The sequence below is a fragment of the Herpailurus yagouaroundi genome, unplaced genomic scaffold (genome assembly GCF_014898765.1).
Source record: "Herpailurus yagouaroundi ecotype Mexico unplaced genomic scaffold, PumYag 161, whole genome shotgun sequence".
NCBI lineage: Eukaryota > Metazoa > Chordata > Mammalia > Carnivora > Felidae > Herpailurus > Herpailurus yagouaroundi.
In genome coordinates this window covers 2,786,898-2,803,423 of record NW_024412402.1, presented here as the reverse complement: position 1 = coordinate 2,803,423, position 16,526 = coordinate 2,786,898, and the positions used below count along the sequence as shown (strand labels likewise).

At 45.6% G+C, this 16,526-nt stretch overlaps 1 pseudogene; it reads right to left on the bottom strand.

Moving 5' to 3' along the window:
• Window positions 1–3,875: 3,875 nt before the first annotated feature.
• LOC121035308 (elongation factor 1-alpha 1-like) lies at window positions 3,876–13,908 on the bottom strand (annotated as a pseudogene).
• Window positions 13,909–16,526: the final 2,618 nt, after the last annotated feature.

Sequence of the window (16,526 nt, the reverse complement as noted above, 5' to 3'; positions counted from 1 at the left end):
GTGACTTCCTATGGCCTTGAAGATAAAATTCAAACACATTGTCCCAGGTCTGGGTCACATGGCCTTTGAATTCTAGTCAACCTAACCTCTAAGCCCTCATCTCCTTGCTGCCACTCCCTGGGCACACTGGCCTTCTTTCCACTTCTTGAGCTGGCTAAGCCTCTCCAACTTAAAGATTTTGCATCCCCTGTTCTCTTTTCATGGAAGGTCCTACCTCCAATCATATGACCTCTGAATGACCTCTGCCCTTGTCATTCAGATTGGGCACAGAAAGGTCTTCCATAGCCACGCAATTTAAAGTAGCCCTCTGACACTCCCTATCAGCCAGTTTTCATATTTGCAGGGCTGGACATTATCTTCCATTTTTCTCGTTTATCCGTTTCCTTCTCTGGTTACTGTCTATACGTCTCTGCTAGAATGCTCTGTGAGCAGACATCTTGTCCCTTTGGGTCGTTGCTGTATTCTTAGAGCTTAGGACAGTATCTGGCACTTAAAAGATAACTCTAAAAATGTTTGAATACATGAATACAATGTCTCCAGGGCCCAAGCGTTCTAATTCAGTCTCTAAACAACTGCCAGAGCAAACTCTCTAAATTATCTATCGCACCAAGCCACCCCTTGCTGAAAACACGCTAGAGGTTATACGTGGCCGAGAAAATATAATCCAAACTGCTTACCATAGGCCTCAAGACCCTCCGTGAGCCAGTCTCTGCGTGTCTCTCCTGTCTCATTTCTCACAGAGTCCCCGCCCCCCCCCATGCCTAATGGCCTGCAAGATGCCTAATGACTAGGATGTCCAAGATGCCATGCTGTTTCATGCCTCTGAGTCTTTGATCAAGTTCATCATGTTTCAATCATCCTTTCGCTCCATTATTTTTCCCACTCTGATGCTCTCATTGACTTATTTTTTAAAGATACATCTCAAATCAGGAAGCTGTTCTGATCCCCCCATCATCCCAAACTCCAGCCTTTTCTTTACGACTTATACTTGCCTCCATTCTAGCTGCTCTAACTCTTTAGTGCCCCGGTTCGCTCTCACATCTCTCTGTCTCCACTTGAACTATAAACTCCAGGAGGGCAGGCATACTATCGTATGTCATATCATGTTATATATCATCTTATCCCCAGATGTGACTCATGGTTGCCACTCACACAAGTGTTGGTTGACTGATGCAGTGAACGTATAGATCAATTTAGTTTGTCATAAAAATGCAAGGAACTTGAGAATGCCCGACATCACGTGCATTGGGGTTGACAGGTGCTGCTGATTCATGTAGATGAATGTTTTCAAGCGCTTAAGAAAAACGGGCTCTGGGAGAACACAGTCAATTTATCACCTAAAACCAATTCTTAGATCTTCACAGGGGAAATGAATGGGCCCGACAAGAATCTGAAATACTTCAGGAAAAGTTGATTAAAGAAGGCCTCGTGAATGATTAATTGCAAAATTTAATATCTGTGGGAGAGAGTTTTACTGACATTTAAATAAATGCCAACAAAACAAGCTGCAATTAAGCATTTGCCGCAGCACATAAAGCATCATCAAGGTATTCGTTCTGAATCACAATTATATAAATAAAGTATGTGCAACCCTGAAATAAAAACATTCATGGTAGCTGTGATTCATTGACTGAAGCTTTGCAATTTGAATGCATCCATTTTTAGCATGATAATTGCAAGCCCTGCTGTTCAGAGGTGAGTTAACATGCCCCCTTTCCCTGGTTCTTCCGTCTGCTGCTTTCTTGCTTCCAGTTATCTCAGCTTTGGCTGACACCTTTTCATAAAGTCTATAGTCAACCTTAAAAAATTTTTTTTTTTTTAAATTTACATCCAAGTTAGTTAGCAAAGAGTGCAACAATGATTTCAGGAGTAGATTCCTTAATGCCCCTTACCCATTTAGCCCATCCCCCCTGCCACAACCCCTCTAGTGACCCTCTGTTCTATTTGAGTCTTTTATGTTTTGTCCCCCTCCCTGTTTTTTTTTTTTTTATTATTTTTGCTTCCCTTCCCTTATGTTCATCTGTTTTGTATCTTAAAGTCCTCATATGAGTGAAATCATATGATATAGTCATCTTCTGATGAACCTACCCAATGGCCCCAGCTTACTTGAGTCTTTGGGGTATGCAATTCATCGATGCAATGAATATTTATTTTTCATCCACTATGCATTAGTATGAGGCAAGGCTTTGGTGAAAAAAGAAAAGCAAAAACTAAACCAAACCAAGAACAAAAACAAACAAACAAAAAAACCAGACTTGTTTCCTGACCCCAAATATCCTATTATCCAGCAGGAAAATAGATATGAAATAAACATTTAATTAAGTTGTGAGCAGTACTATCAAAGAGAAGCACATGATGTTCTGAGAAACAGTAACAGGGAACCCAACTGAAATTGGAGATCCAGGCAGCCTCCCTGAGGAGGAGACCAGCTGGAGGAGAAGGGAGAAGAAAGTCCAAAGGGAGAGAGAAAAATCGTGACTTGGAAGGTATGTCTGATTGGGTCGACACAAAGATTATGGGTCCTGTTTGGCAGATAATCTTCCCCCCCGCCCCGGCCCCGCAGCAGCAGAGGAAGAAGATTGTCAGATGTCACAAAGTCACCAAACATTCATGGAGATAAACATGAAATGAAGGGAAAGCATTTGTGGAGCCACATTTTAGGGAAGATAAGAGAGAGACTAGCTTACAAAACTTTCCTCATTTTGAGGGGGTTCCTAAAAGAAGAGAGAACCAAATTACTTGAGCAGACACAGAAGGAATGTCAACTTTACTATGTAGATATTCCAACAGAAGACAAGTTGGCTCCTTGTCAAGGCACCGATTCTACCACATTCCGCCCAGCACATCAGAGACTATGTGGGAAGATGGTTTTCTCTCTGACGTAGAGGGGATGTTCCCTTAATCCTTGACGGCCCGTAAGTGCAGGGTGCATCCACGCTTTCAGTTATGGGAAAGATGAAATCATTGGCTGAAAAATGTTTTATGTGTCCAGGATCACCAACAATACGTATAAAAGAGAAACTGATAGTTTTCGCAGAAATGCAACTTCCTTTGTGTGGTTAGCACATGTGATTAAAACAAGAACTGCACAGCATGCCCCCCACCCTGTTTGGGCTGTTCTAGATCTTAGGGACTTTCATTCCTTATACAGAAATAGGGAAAAGGTCTTTTTCTTTCTCCCTCTTTAAAAATTAAAAAAACATTTTTTTTTTTCTAAGCCGGTCATTCTCATTCTTGTCTGCACACCAGAATTACTTGGGGCACTCTGAAAACTCCAGGTGCCTTGGGACGCCTGCGGGAGCCCTTTATTCCATGGGGCTGGGTTGGGTTTACAGATCTGTAGTTTAAACATCTTTTCCAAGTGATTCTGACGTGCTGCCGTCAGGTTTGAGACTTGCTTTAGTGTCTGTGGCCCTACCACCCTGAACGCGCCCGATCTCGTCTGATCTCGGAAGCTAAGCAGGGTCGGGCCTGGTTAGTACTTGGGCGGGAGAATCGCTTTAGTAAGTCTTTATTCACCACCTGTCTTTTTATTTTCCTTTAAAAATAATCTCCTTTCTGAAAATCAAAGGAACAATAATTCAGATGATCCTGTACCTTAAAATGACAGGAGGGGCTTGGAAACTTTCACGAGAACGTTGTGCTGCCTTCATCTGCCTGCAGTGCAGGTGGTGGGAAGTAGCCGGACCGTCGGCCCCGGTAGGCAGGCTGGCTTTGGCTGAAGGACTCAGCAGGGTTTTCCAGACATTCTCACTGGTCACAACTTCTACCCGACTCCACATGTCGACAACACAGTCCTGTATCTGGTCTTCTCTCCTTTTGACGGACCACATGTTCCAGGCAGGACACGTGAAAATAGGACCCCTGGGACCATACTAGCCGCCCCCATTGGCCGTCACTTCTTCTCGGTTGGCTCCCAGTTTCCTCTGGCAGATGCCAAGATAGATACGCAAGCCTTTATCTGAAGCCCTTGGGGCCAGATGTGTTTTGGAATTCAGAATGTCTCAGACTTTGGAAAGGTATGTTCCACGCTCTGTATTTCATGTGCCCTCCCTCAGTGAGGCTGCAGGAGCACCGTGTAATCAAGCATTTTCATGTTTGTGCAGGAAACACATAACCACTCCCGTGAAGCAAGCTGTATAAAGATTCCAAGCAGCCTCACACATGCACAGGTCGGGTTTCGCCTCTAAAGGACATTGCTAGACACCTGATGGATAGAACCTTCTTGACTTCAGAGCTCTTTGGATTTTGAGGCCGTGGATAAAGAACGGAAGACCTGGGGCAGCAGCATTATTTCAAATGGGCGCAAAACTGTCTTTTCACTGAGTTTGCCAGTTTTTCGCATCGTTTGTGGCAGACACCTGCTCACATGAGGTTACATGGATTTCCACTGTCAGGTGAATTCTGAGTGTTAATACTTCCCACTTGGTCAGAAGCGGAAAGCCCAGATAATGCTACATTGTTGGGGGCGGGAGGGGTGTAAAACTAAAATAGCTTAAACAGACAGTTAGAAGCTGTTACCATTGAACCCTGATGACTCAAGTTCAGAATGTAACTCCCCGACTTCAACCTCAGGTGGGCCACATTCTGCCTGTGGTCACCCCAGTAGTTGCCTCTTCTTCGACCTCCAGGTATTATCTTTCCCCCTCACGTGGTAAGTTAGATTTTCTTAGTTGTACTGGCCACATCTCTGTTGTATTGGCCTTCTTCATATCTGTCAGGACAGGAGGTTCCTGGTGGGGTGTTGGGGGGGAGGGGACGTGAACATACTGCAGAGACTCAACTGTTACACATCGCGTATGTGGTCTCTGTTTTCACAAGGTGGCAAGGCCCAAGAGAAATGTGAGTTATGTGCACTTATTTCCTATTATACTGGCTCCTCTTTGAAAGCAAATTTTCTTCCTTGTACTCCTCAGAACCCGTGGTGTCATTGGTGGGCGGCTAAAAAAAAAAAAATCCTATTGTTTTCTTAATAGTTGAGAATAGAATTCCCTTTGGGAATAAATGGTCTTCAATAAAGGAAACACCTTGAAAGCATTTGGCTATGGAAAAAAAAAAAGTCTACAGTAGGATTCAGAAGTCTGGGCAGAACAAAGAGAGGGTAGAATCAGTTTGCATTTAAAAAATAGTTGGTGGTGGTGGTGGTGGGAAATCAGCCAGAAGCCTTTATAGAACAGGGTGGCCATTATTCATTCAGTTCTAACTGCTTGGAGGTCAGCAACGCAAAACCATCTCTTTCTTAATTTCTCTAAACTGTCTATAAAATCTGCTACACAAAATCTGTTGTTTATGTGTAAAAGTAAGGAAGGTGGTTCAAGAACTCAAGTGGCGAGAAAGAAAATGTTGCGAGATGCCAAGAGGAGAACAAAAAGTCAGAGGAATCGAGGGGTGGTCCTGAGAACACAAGACCCTAGGCATACACAGAAATGGCACCGGGCTTTCGATGCGAGGTGTGTTGGAGACCATAAGTAGTCTCATCTAGATTTTAAGAGATGGGATGACCCAGGATGTCATCTAGATTAAGGAGTAAATGCTCGACAAAGGTTACAGAAGACATTAAAAATGATCAACGCCAGGGGCGCCTGGGTGGCTCAGTCAGTTAAGTGTCCAACTTAGCCCAGGTCATGATCTCGTGGTTTGTGAGTTTGAGCCCTACGTTGGGCTCTGTGGTGACAGCTCAGAGCCGGGAGCCTGCTTAGGATTCTGTGTCTCCCTCTCTTTCTCTGCCCCTCCCCTGCTCGTGCTCGGTCTCTCTCTCTCTCAAAAATAAATAAACATTAAAAAAAAAAAAGATCATCACTAGACTTAGGAGAAGTTACAGTCACGTGCATGATAGAGTCCTAGAGAGGGAATTAGAAGTTCTGGGCTTTGGGGTGCCTGGGTGGCTCAGTCGGTTAAGCGGCCGACTTCGGCTCAGGTCATGATCTCGCAGTCCCTGAGTTCCAGCCCCGCGTCGGGCTCTGTGCTGACAGCTCAGAGTCTGGAGCCTGCTTCAGATTCTGTGCCTCCCTCTCTCTCTGCCCCTCCCCTGTTCATTCTCTGTCTCTCTCTGTCTCAAAAATAAATAAACGTTTAAAAAAAAAAAAAAAAAAATGTAGTTCTGGGCTTGAATTCTCTCTCTCTTTCTCTTTTTTTCCCCCAGCTTCCAGTACCTTCCCCCTCCACCCACCCTGCTCCAAATCTAGATACAACAAACTCTAGCAGGACAGTCTTCAATACTATTTAACTTTCACACTTGGAGTTCTTTGGACTATTTCAAAATTTGTTAATGCGAGAACGCACATCCCAATAAGTGGGAAACTAACACTTGAGATGATACCAACAGATTCACTCGATATTGACGTAGCTACAATTTTATATGCAACACGTGGACTTTAGTGTCGCAGCATTGGGCCTTCTTATAACAAGCTTATTGATAAACAATGATAATCTTTGCTTATCTGCTCTAACCTATGAAGGCTTGTCACCAACAGACCCTCACCCATACCTTTTCACCATGTCCTTAAAAAACAGATGATTCGGGGCACCTGACTGACTCGATCCGTTGAGCATCTGACTTTAACTCAGGTCATGATCTCCCGGTTTGTTGAGTTCCAATCCCACCTCTCTCTGTCCCCCACCCCACTCATGCAGTCTCTTGCAAAAATAAATAAACCTTAAGAAAAAAGAGGTTTAAGAAAACCCAGATGATTCTTCCTTTCAAACAATGTATTAAAAAGCCACAAATTCCTACCCGAAAGAAAATTTTAATCCAGAATTATCAAATTTTGAGATTTCAGCAGATGAACAGCAGAAATAGACTGTGGGCAACTCTTACCTATGTCTTTTACTTAAGTAGTACTGTGGGGATTTATAGTGTTGACCAAAAGAAGATCGTTTACTCATTAAACTTGGCTTTAATGGGTCTCAGAATTCTGCGGCAGATTTTTGGTGAAGTTGTTTCCATTAAAAAGTACGGATTTTTAAAAGCTAATAAGTTAAAACTGCCACACACACACACACACACACACACATACACACACACACACACACACACACACACACACACACACACACACCAAATGGTCTACAAAACATTTCCCTTACCTTCTCAAGGTTTTATGATGTACTATCATCATTTCTTTATTATTAAACTTAAGCGACCAGTTCTGAGACATTCTTCCACCGCCGATTATGACTGGAGTGGCGGGTATCAGGGATAGTATCCATTTAGCCTTCTGAGCTTTCAGACCCGGTGACCTCTCCAGCTCCAGCCGCCTTCCAGTCCACTGCTTTGCCGACACCCATAGCCACCATCTGTGTCACATTACGAACAGCAAAACAACCCAGAGGACAGTCAGAGGAGCTCTCGACACACGTGGGCTGCCCAGGAACCATATCAACGACAGCAGCACCACCAGATTTCAGGAACTTGGGGCCACCTTCCAGCTTCTCCCCAGAATGACAATGAATCTTCTCTTTCAGCTCCATGAACCTGCGAGCAACATGAGCTTCTGTGAAAATCAGGCTAGGGTCGTAGCCGGTACTGATTTGGCCTGGAAGGTTCAGGATAATCACCTGAGCTGTGAAGCCAGCTGCTTCCACCGGTGGCTCATTTTCACTGTCATCAGCTGCAGCACAACCAACGTCTCGGAGAGACGTATGCTTGACGTGAAAGCCTGCTTTGTCCCCAGGAAGATCTTCATTCAAAGGGCGTTTCAACAGAATTTACTTTAGTTGTCATGTTGACTAGAACAGAGGGGGCCATTAGGCTGGGTTCGAGAACACGGGTCTCTACAGGGACGGTGCCAATACCATGAATTTCGTAGACGTCCTGGAGGGGCAGATGCAAAGGCTCGCCAGGTGGACAAGTTGGTGGCAGGATGCAATCTAGAGCTCCGAGGAGGGTGGCTTCGCTGGCATTGCCGTCTTTAGGGTGACTCTCCATCGCTGAACCAAAGCGTGTTTGCGCTGGGCCCCAGCAGGCTGTTGCCATTCCAAACAGAAATCGACACAAATGCTTCTGCGTTGGGCTGGTAGCCAGTTTTCTTCATGCAGGTGCTGGCTTGCTTAATGACTTCCTCCTACCTCTCCTGGCTACAGGCTGGTGCAGTGGAATCCACTTTGTTACCAGCAACAATTAGTCGTTTCACACTGAGTCTCGTGAGCCAGAGGGCATGCTCAGGGGTCGGCCCATTCTTGGAGACGCCAGCCTCAAGTTCGGCAACGCCAGCAGCAACAGTCAGGAAGTGCAGTCAGTGGGAGATGTGCCTGTAATCGTGTTTCTGATTAAAGTCTGTGTCCCAGGGCATCAGTGACGGTCACATACTACTTGCTGGTCTGGAATTTTACAGGGATATATCAATGGTGGTGCCCTGTTCACGTCCGGCTTTCTTTTTTTTTTTTAATTTTTTTTTTCAACTTTTTAAATTTATTTTTGGGACAGAGAGAGACAGAGCATGAACGGGGGAGAGGCAGAGAGAGAGGGAGACACAGAATCGGAAACAGGCTCCAGGCTCCGAGCCACCAGCCCAGAGCCCGACGCGGGGCTCGAACCCACGGACCGCGAGATCGTGACCTGGCTGAAGTCGGACGCTTAACCGACTGCGCCACCCAGGCACCCCCGTCCGGCTTTCTTTTATCCAGATGTTGGCATACTTGAGGGTGCCCTTTCCCACCTCAGGAGGCTCCTTCTCAAGTTTTTCTGTGGATCTTCTGTCGCGATCCCACCACATTTGTAGATCAGGTGATGGTGCACCCACCCCAATCCACATGTCCAGTGACAATGATATTAATAGGAACCTTTTCCTTTCCCATTTTAGCTTAGATTGAGGGGTAATTTCCATGATATCTGAGTTCTGGCGGCAAATCCATTGTGAAAAAGTGGGTTTGAATTCTGTGGCATAAAATAATCATGTAAATTTGGGAAGACACATTAACTACTCTGAGCTGTAGTTTTCTCATCTGTCCAGAGAGAGAAGAAACGAATTATTGGTTCTGTCACCTGTAAAATGGATCAGACGGTAAATGAGATGCTCTAGGAAGGAGCACAGAATTTGGAAACAGATACCCACATAAGATGTACCTGTGTTGGGATGCCTGAGCTGCTCGGTCGGTTAAGCGTCTGACTCTTGGTTTCGGCTCAGGTCATGATCTCATGGTTTGTGGCTTTGAACTCCACACCGGGCTCTGTGCCGACAGTGTGGAGACTGCTTGGGATTCTGTCTCCCTCTCTCTCTACCCCTCCTGTGTGCACTCTCTCTCTCTCAAAATAAACAAATAAACTTAAAAAAAAATAAAATAGGGGCTCCTGGGTGGCTCAGTCAGTTGAGCATCTGGCTTCGGCTCAGGTCATGATCTCGCTGTCCATGAGTTTGAGCCCTGTGTCAGGCTCTGTGCTGACAGTTCAGAGCCTGGAGCATGTTTCAGATTCTGTGTCCCCCTCTCTCTCTGCCCCTCCCCAACTCATGCTCTGTCTTTCTCTGTCAAAAATATATAAACATTTAAAAAAAAGTTTAAATAAATAAATAAATAAAATATAAATTACTTAAAAAAATACACCTGTGTTTGAACCTTGCTTCTGCCAGTCACTGTCTGTATAATATTCAGTTAGCTACTTAAATTCCTAAGCCTTAGTTTCTTCATCTAAGAACAGTCCTAACAATACCTATGCCTCAGATGGCTTTGAGAGGATTAAATATTTTAGTCTAGGTAGAGATGCTTGAGAACTATTTGACCTGTCGCTCTCAGATTTAAATCATATTTCTTCACTTAATTTCCCTCTCGATGATCTTGCAAGAAAGAAATTTCTGGTTCTGCTTTATAGGGTAGTCCAATGCCACACCAACAGACCTCTGTTTTGCAGAACAATAAATAACATGAAGTAACATTCATTCAACTTTGCATTTTATCACTTATATGGAATTTAATAGCAAGAGTCAAATCCATATACTCCTCTGGTTACTGACTGTAATGTGCTACGTATTAACTAAGAAAGCTCTGTTTAGGGAATGGTATCCAGAGAGGTGATACAGTTTGCCTACAGATTGTTTCATTATACAGTTTCTATATCTGATACAAAGATAATGCTTTCTCAACATCAATTCTAAATTCCAGGGCACTTTATTTTAATAATTCTGGAGAATGCAGTAGTAGTGGAACGCTTGCTCACAAGTTTTTTTTTTTTTTTTACCTTGGAGTAACTGGGGCCACAGCAGTCAGCTCCTTTACTCCTCACTCCACTAAGCCAGGGGCAGGTCCACTTAGATTTATAGGAAAAGGCAATCCACAAAGAAAGAAGGTATGAAATCCTCACTTCTCCTATGAAAATGGGAAGTCCTAGTCTTTGCCTGGATCATCCTCCAACATTAAAAAAAAACACTTCTTTAATGCTGATTTATTTTTGAGAGAGAGAGAGAGACAGAGCGAGAGCAGGGGAGGGGCAGAGAGAGAGAGAGGGAGACACAGAATCCGAAGCAGGCTCCCGGCTCTGAGCTGTCAGCACAGAGCCCGATGCGGGGCTCGAACCCATGAACTGTGAGATCATGACTTGAGCTGAAGTCAGACACTCAACCAGCTGAGCCACCCAGGTGCCCCAGGTTCCACCATCTCTCATGAAATAGCTAGCCATCATCAGGATGCCTTGAGCAGAATTTCATCTCCTTAAGTACTGTTTCCACTGTCCCACTGAGGAACATCAAGCGTGAAAGGACAGGTCTATCTGCCCCTTTTCTGGGCATATTTCTTGGGTCCCTGGGCCTTGTGGTTCAGTGTAGTTTGACAAGAACCCCAAAGCCATATCAATTCAACTTCCTGCACACGTAGTCAGCCCGTGGAATCTGTATCTCTCAGTTGACCCCCTTCGTGTGGATCTGGGAATCATTAGCTCATGTGGTTGTTAACTTGGCTTGTTAAGCCAAGTTTTCACTGTGGCTGGGAATCTTGGAGGGGCGTGAGACGACAGCCGAGGCTGCAAGAAAAGCAGCACTAATATTTAAAGGAAGAGGAAAGGGGCTCATGGAGAGCGCTGAGAGACAAAGGTCAGGGAAGCTGGAGAAGAACCAGCAGGGGGTGGTGGCACCTTGGCCGAGGGAGGAAAGAAGCTCCTGTGTCTCAGGAGGGCTCAGGGTGGGGGAGGGCTGAAACACAGGCTCTGGGTGTGATGCTGACCAGCACTGACTGTCCAGGAGTCCTCAGCTGTAGGAGGATGACACGTTCACCTTGGGGTGGAGGAGGGAGAGGCGGAGACGGGCTGAATGGTCTAGGGAGGAGAGTGTGCAGAGATGGTGATGTGGGAGAATAATGAGGAGAGGAAAGAAGCTATTGAAGAAGCACATTCACATGGTGATGACATTTCAGACGAAGTGATACTCTGATAGGAAGTGGGCAGCCAAAAGCTTGGCTGACACAACTGAGACTCAAAAGTAGCACAGTTGGAACATCAGGTCAAATCTTGCAGAGCGAACCCTGTAACCGGGATGCACGTGCACTTACACGTCTCCGAGGGACTGGCCAAGTGCTGGGTGGCACAGAGACGGTAGGACTAGTTCCTACGGAATGGAGACCTTACTCCACCCTCTCCTCTCTTTCCCCTAAAGTGACAGCAGACCTTTAATAACATTCTCTTTTCTTTTCTTTTTACAATTTATTTATTTTTGAGAGACAGAGCGTGAGTGGGGGAGGGGCAGAGAGAGAGGGAGGCACAGAATCCGAAGCAGGACCCAGGCTCCAAGCTGTCAGCACAGAGCCCGACATGGGGCTTGAACCCACAAAACCCGAGACCATGACCTGAGCTGGAGTCGGACGCTCAACCGACTGAGCCACCCAGGTGCCCCTCTTTTTTTTTTTTCAAGAACGGAGTTTGAAAGAGCAGGAAACTGACCCAACATTTTTCCACCTGGACGTATGAACCACATAAAGCTCAACTGGCAGTGGTACGCGTGAAAAAACACCTTTCATATTCTGTAGCCGACGGTGGGTTCACTGATACAATATTGTCAATAAGACATGTAACATTTCAACCTTTTATTACATGTGCTTTGGCCGGTCACCAAGAGGGGGCGCTTCAGAGCCTGAGTCACCTGCTGGAGCCCCGTCACCCTGCGACTGCATGCAGTTGCCCTGGTCGTGGCCCTTCAGGATGCGGGCCTCGCGCAGATGTTCTGCTTCATCGCTTAAGGGCGGGGAAACTTTAAGAGGTGATGGACCCCTGGGCCGAGTCTGGGAGAAGCCGTTTGCTCTCTGGGGGTCTTGCTACCTCCCGGGGGGCACTGCCTAGAAAGAAGGGAAACTTGGCCCCTGGACCCACCATCCTCTCTGACCCCGGTTTCTCCCACACGTTTCGTCTACACGCCAGGTCCAAAACTCTAAGCTCCCCCCTTCAAGACGCGGAGACAAAAAGCTCTCTTGGGCCGTTTCTACTTTCTGACCAGCTGGATCTCTTCTCTGAGGTGATGAGCTCAGGGTCACCCATATGCTCGGAAAAGAGGAAATGCCAGGAGAAGTGTGTCAGAGTGAGGATATCACTGCACCCACATTAAATTCTCTACTCCCGCAGCAGCAAAATTAAAAAACAAAAACCAAAAAGCTACATAGGGTCTTAGGTATTTGCATGGAAGTGTCCTTCCCATTCTAAGATTGTATGATTCTGCTGATGTTAGGCGAGGCCCTTTGGTCTGTGTGGCCAGAAAGGACACAGAAGCCACGGGCAGGGGTGGAGGCAGACAGCAGCAGGGGTCAGATGCCCAGGGACAAGGGCTCGAGATCTGAGAGTGCCTGGCAAGGTTCTTAAGAAATAATAGTGACCCAAACTGAAAACTTTTATCTGATGCCTCCGTGTGGAACTCCACCTCCTCTCTGGAAACCTCTGGCCTCGACATGGAGGTGTCTAACCCCTCTGCCTGGCGAGGCCCAACTATTCTTTCATTCCGGTTTTCTCCTCCGACTGCGGCTCGAAAGGATGTCTCGATCCCTGGCTCCCTCATTCTCTGGCTCTGGGGTCAGGACTGTGATGCATCATGGCAGCCTCTGAAATGTGACAGGACCCCGTTATCAGTGAACGTTTATTGATGGGGTTTGTTCCGAGCCCCGGGCAAGGTTTCACCTACCATACACCTCTGGGGGCTCGCATCACCCAGCACAGCGTGTCCCCCACGCCTTCCGTGCCACTGCTCCACGAGTTTGGAGAAGGAGAAAAGCGTGAGGTAGAACTCAACTGCTGAGTCAAAAAGGCATGTGCTTGTGACACTTGCTTTGCAGCTGCCTTTTGGAGTCCCACTTAAAAATAGCTCAAGCTCGATCTGCACGAGTTCTGACCTGAGTGGGTATGTCCGAGTTCAAGAAAGATGACTTATTCTTAGAGCGTTACAAGCGATAAAAGAAAGTCTCAGCTCCAACAACATCCACAATTAAGGCTAATAATATCCGTCTCCTGGACATGTGCTTTGAAGGTTAAATGTGACTGCATAGATGCGACTGTGCAGAGGAAAGAATACAGAGTGCCATTCAGATATTTACTGGTGTTGTTCATTGTTATCATATATTCAAGGGGTATAGCAGGTGCTTTTGTACTTTAGTCCGACTAGCAAATCCACGCGGAGGTTCTTCCCTGCAAACTGATCACCTTAGTATTGAAATCGGATTCTGGAATACCAAGACATCTGTTTTTAAATTGCTATTTAAGACGAATGTCCTGCCTTTTAGGTTACATTTTAGAAACGGATTCAATTCAGAGAAATACTTTGACGTTGTAAGTACCTACATGTCAGCGTAATTGGAAATTAATCACAATATTTAGGCATCTTCACCAGAAATTTCTCATATTCACAAAACAAGGCAATGGTTATTTACTTCCTGGTATTATGATATGTTTCGGGAGCACTCAGTGTGACTTACATGAAAGGAATAAATGCTGGTTCCATGGAACTCCATCGTCGGAATAACGAATGCTTTAAAAATACGTGGATTCAGAGCCTGCCCAAATCTCTCCCTCGGGCTGTGGAAAGTGTGCCCCAGTGCATCTCAGAAGGAGAGAAACTTCCTTTGCCCACTTCCTGTACATTCTCTGGAGCTGGGCTTCTAGCCAGTGTGAGCAGAAAATGACTAAAGTGTGAGAAGGTGAACAGCGACATGGTGTTCTCAGCATCTCTCAAAGGCACTTAGGAAACTAGTTGCAGAGAACTGGGGAGCAGCCAGAGGACTCCCCAGAGAGTACAGTTCAGCTTATTATTCCACATGATTACATATTCAAATTGGCTTGAATTCCCCAGGCACCACCGTGGGGATGTCAGGCGAGGAGGAAAGGCAGCAGGCCAGGTAGGGTAGAGCAGTGGAGGAAGCTGGTCGGGCATTAAAAATGTGCTACAGATATTTCCCTATGGGGAAAAAGCCCCACAACCACAAACACTTAGGGAAGAGCTATGTTTCGAAAAAATGAGGTTGAATTTCCAAGTGACACATGATAATCTCTTGCAATACATTAAGAATTCTGCCTTACATTAGCAAGGACTTCTTTTTCTTGAATCCTTGGTAAATGGCTTTTCAAGAGACTCCTACGACAGCCAGATAAGTTAGCACAGACCTACCCTAGCTGTCTTGACTAAAAAATCTCAGGAATAAGGAGGAAATGTCTGTGACATTTTGGCTGAGTGGGGTTGGTGTCGGGGGAACTATCGAGTGTAAGTAGCTACAAGCAATAACCTTTGTCTCCACTAATGTGTTTTGAGAAGATTCAGGGTTGTGTTGGACAGCGTGGGCAGAGAGGCAGGGGAGTTCGGAAAACAGAGGTAATTGTTTACTAGCCTTGTATGTTTGTGACCTTTCAGTGGCAAAATACAAAAAGAACTTTGCAAAATCATGTTGCAATGACAGAGGTAGAATAAATAGAATAGGAACATAAAAATAAGAGAGAAGACGATCTGTTGAAAACACACTGTAGGGGTAAAAATCTTTAATCAAGTTGGCTGTTTCGCCCAGGAATAGATCCTCCCCAGACATGGGGGGATTGGCCACAGGAGGCGGAATGGAATTAGGAGGAGGTGGGGTAAAATTGGGATAAGACGGAGCGGAGACTTAGAGGTGAGGGATTTGGACTTGGCACAGCATATGGACAACAGACCATAGGTGATGTGCTGTACGATATGCACCAGGAGGACCGAGTACGAGGGTGAGGGCCATGAGCTGTGACCATAGAGAATTTCAGGCAAGCAACCTTCAATAACGACGGATGGAAATGGATGTGTCAGCTGATAATTCACAGAACAGCATCTACACTTTAGGAAATTCACTTAAAAAAATCTTCACCTCCTCAGGGCGCCTGGGCGGCTCAGTCAGTTGAGCGTCCAACTCTTGATTTCGGCTCAGGTCGTGATCTCACAGTTCGTGAGTTCCAGCCCCAGGTCGGGCTCTGCACTGCTGGTGTGGAGCCCGCTTGGGATTCTCGCTCTCTCTGCCTCTCCCCCGCTCGCCCACCCGCATGCACTTGCTGTCTCCCTCTCTCTTGCTCGCTCGCTCAAAAACAAATAAAAATTTAAAGATTTCCACCTCCTCTTCAATAAAAGGTATAAAAATTAGAATATCTGTGAGATATTGCTTCTTTTTTCTTTTTTTTTTTTTTTTAGTGTTTATTTTTGAGAGACAGAGGCAGAGAGACCGAGAATGAGCAGGGAAGGGCAGAGAGAGAGGGAGACACAGAATCCGAAGCAGGCTCCAGGCTCCACGCGGTCAGCACAGAGCCTGACGTGGGCTCAAACGCATGAACCGCGAGATCACGACCTGAGCCGAAGCTGGACGCCCGACTGAGCCACCCAGGCGCCCCTGTAAGATACTATTTTTTACCTGTTAAAATCGTGAAAGGTTTAAAAGGTTGTAGTTCTTTGATGGCGCCCCGAAACTCACACGCTGTTACTAGCCACCTAAACTGGTGTAAGTCTTTTGGAAAACCGCTTTACATTTCATGTCAAGAGCTTTGAATTTTTCTTCAGCTTCTAAGACCACAACCAAAAACAGTAAAAACAATCATTAGCTGAGTGTCAATTGTATGACAGATAATATGCCTGGCACTCCGTGCATCTTACGTCTTTTAATCCCCACAACAACCTTAGGGAGCAGCTACTATTATCCAGTTGAACCCTAAAAGAAAAAAATGAAAGTATGGACAACATTTACATACCAATATGTTACTACAGGATTGTTAAGAGAAGCAAAGACTAGAAACCCTTCTTCCTCCTTCCCACTGCAAAATAAAACTCTGAGGATAAACCTGAACGTCTCAGAATTCAGGGATTACTTAATCCTGGATTACTTAATCCAGTTTTACTTAAGTGAAACTACTCAGTGGAATCGATATATTTTCCCCAGTGTTCTTAAAGAACACATAATGGCATGGAAAGATACATGCCTGAGTCTGCTATCGCTCGATAAAGCTGTGTAACACAAACGGGCCCTAAATCTGGGTGGCAGGCAACAATAAGCATTTACTTCTCAGGCACGCATCTGCAGGAAAGCTGGGGTGTGGCTCTGCTTTTGGCTTCAAAAACTGGCTTTGGTTT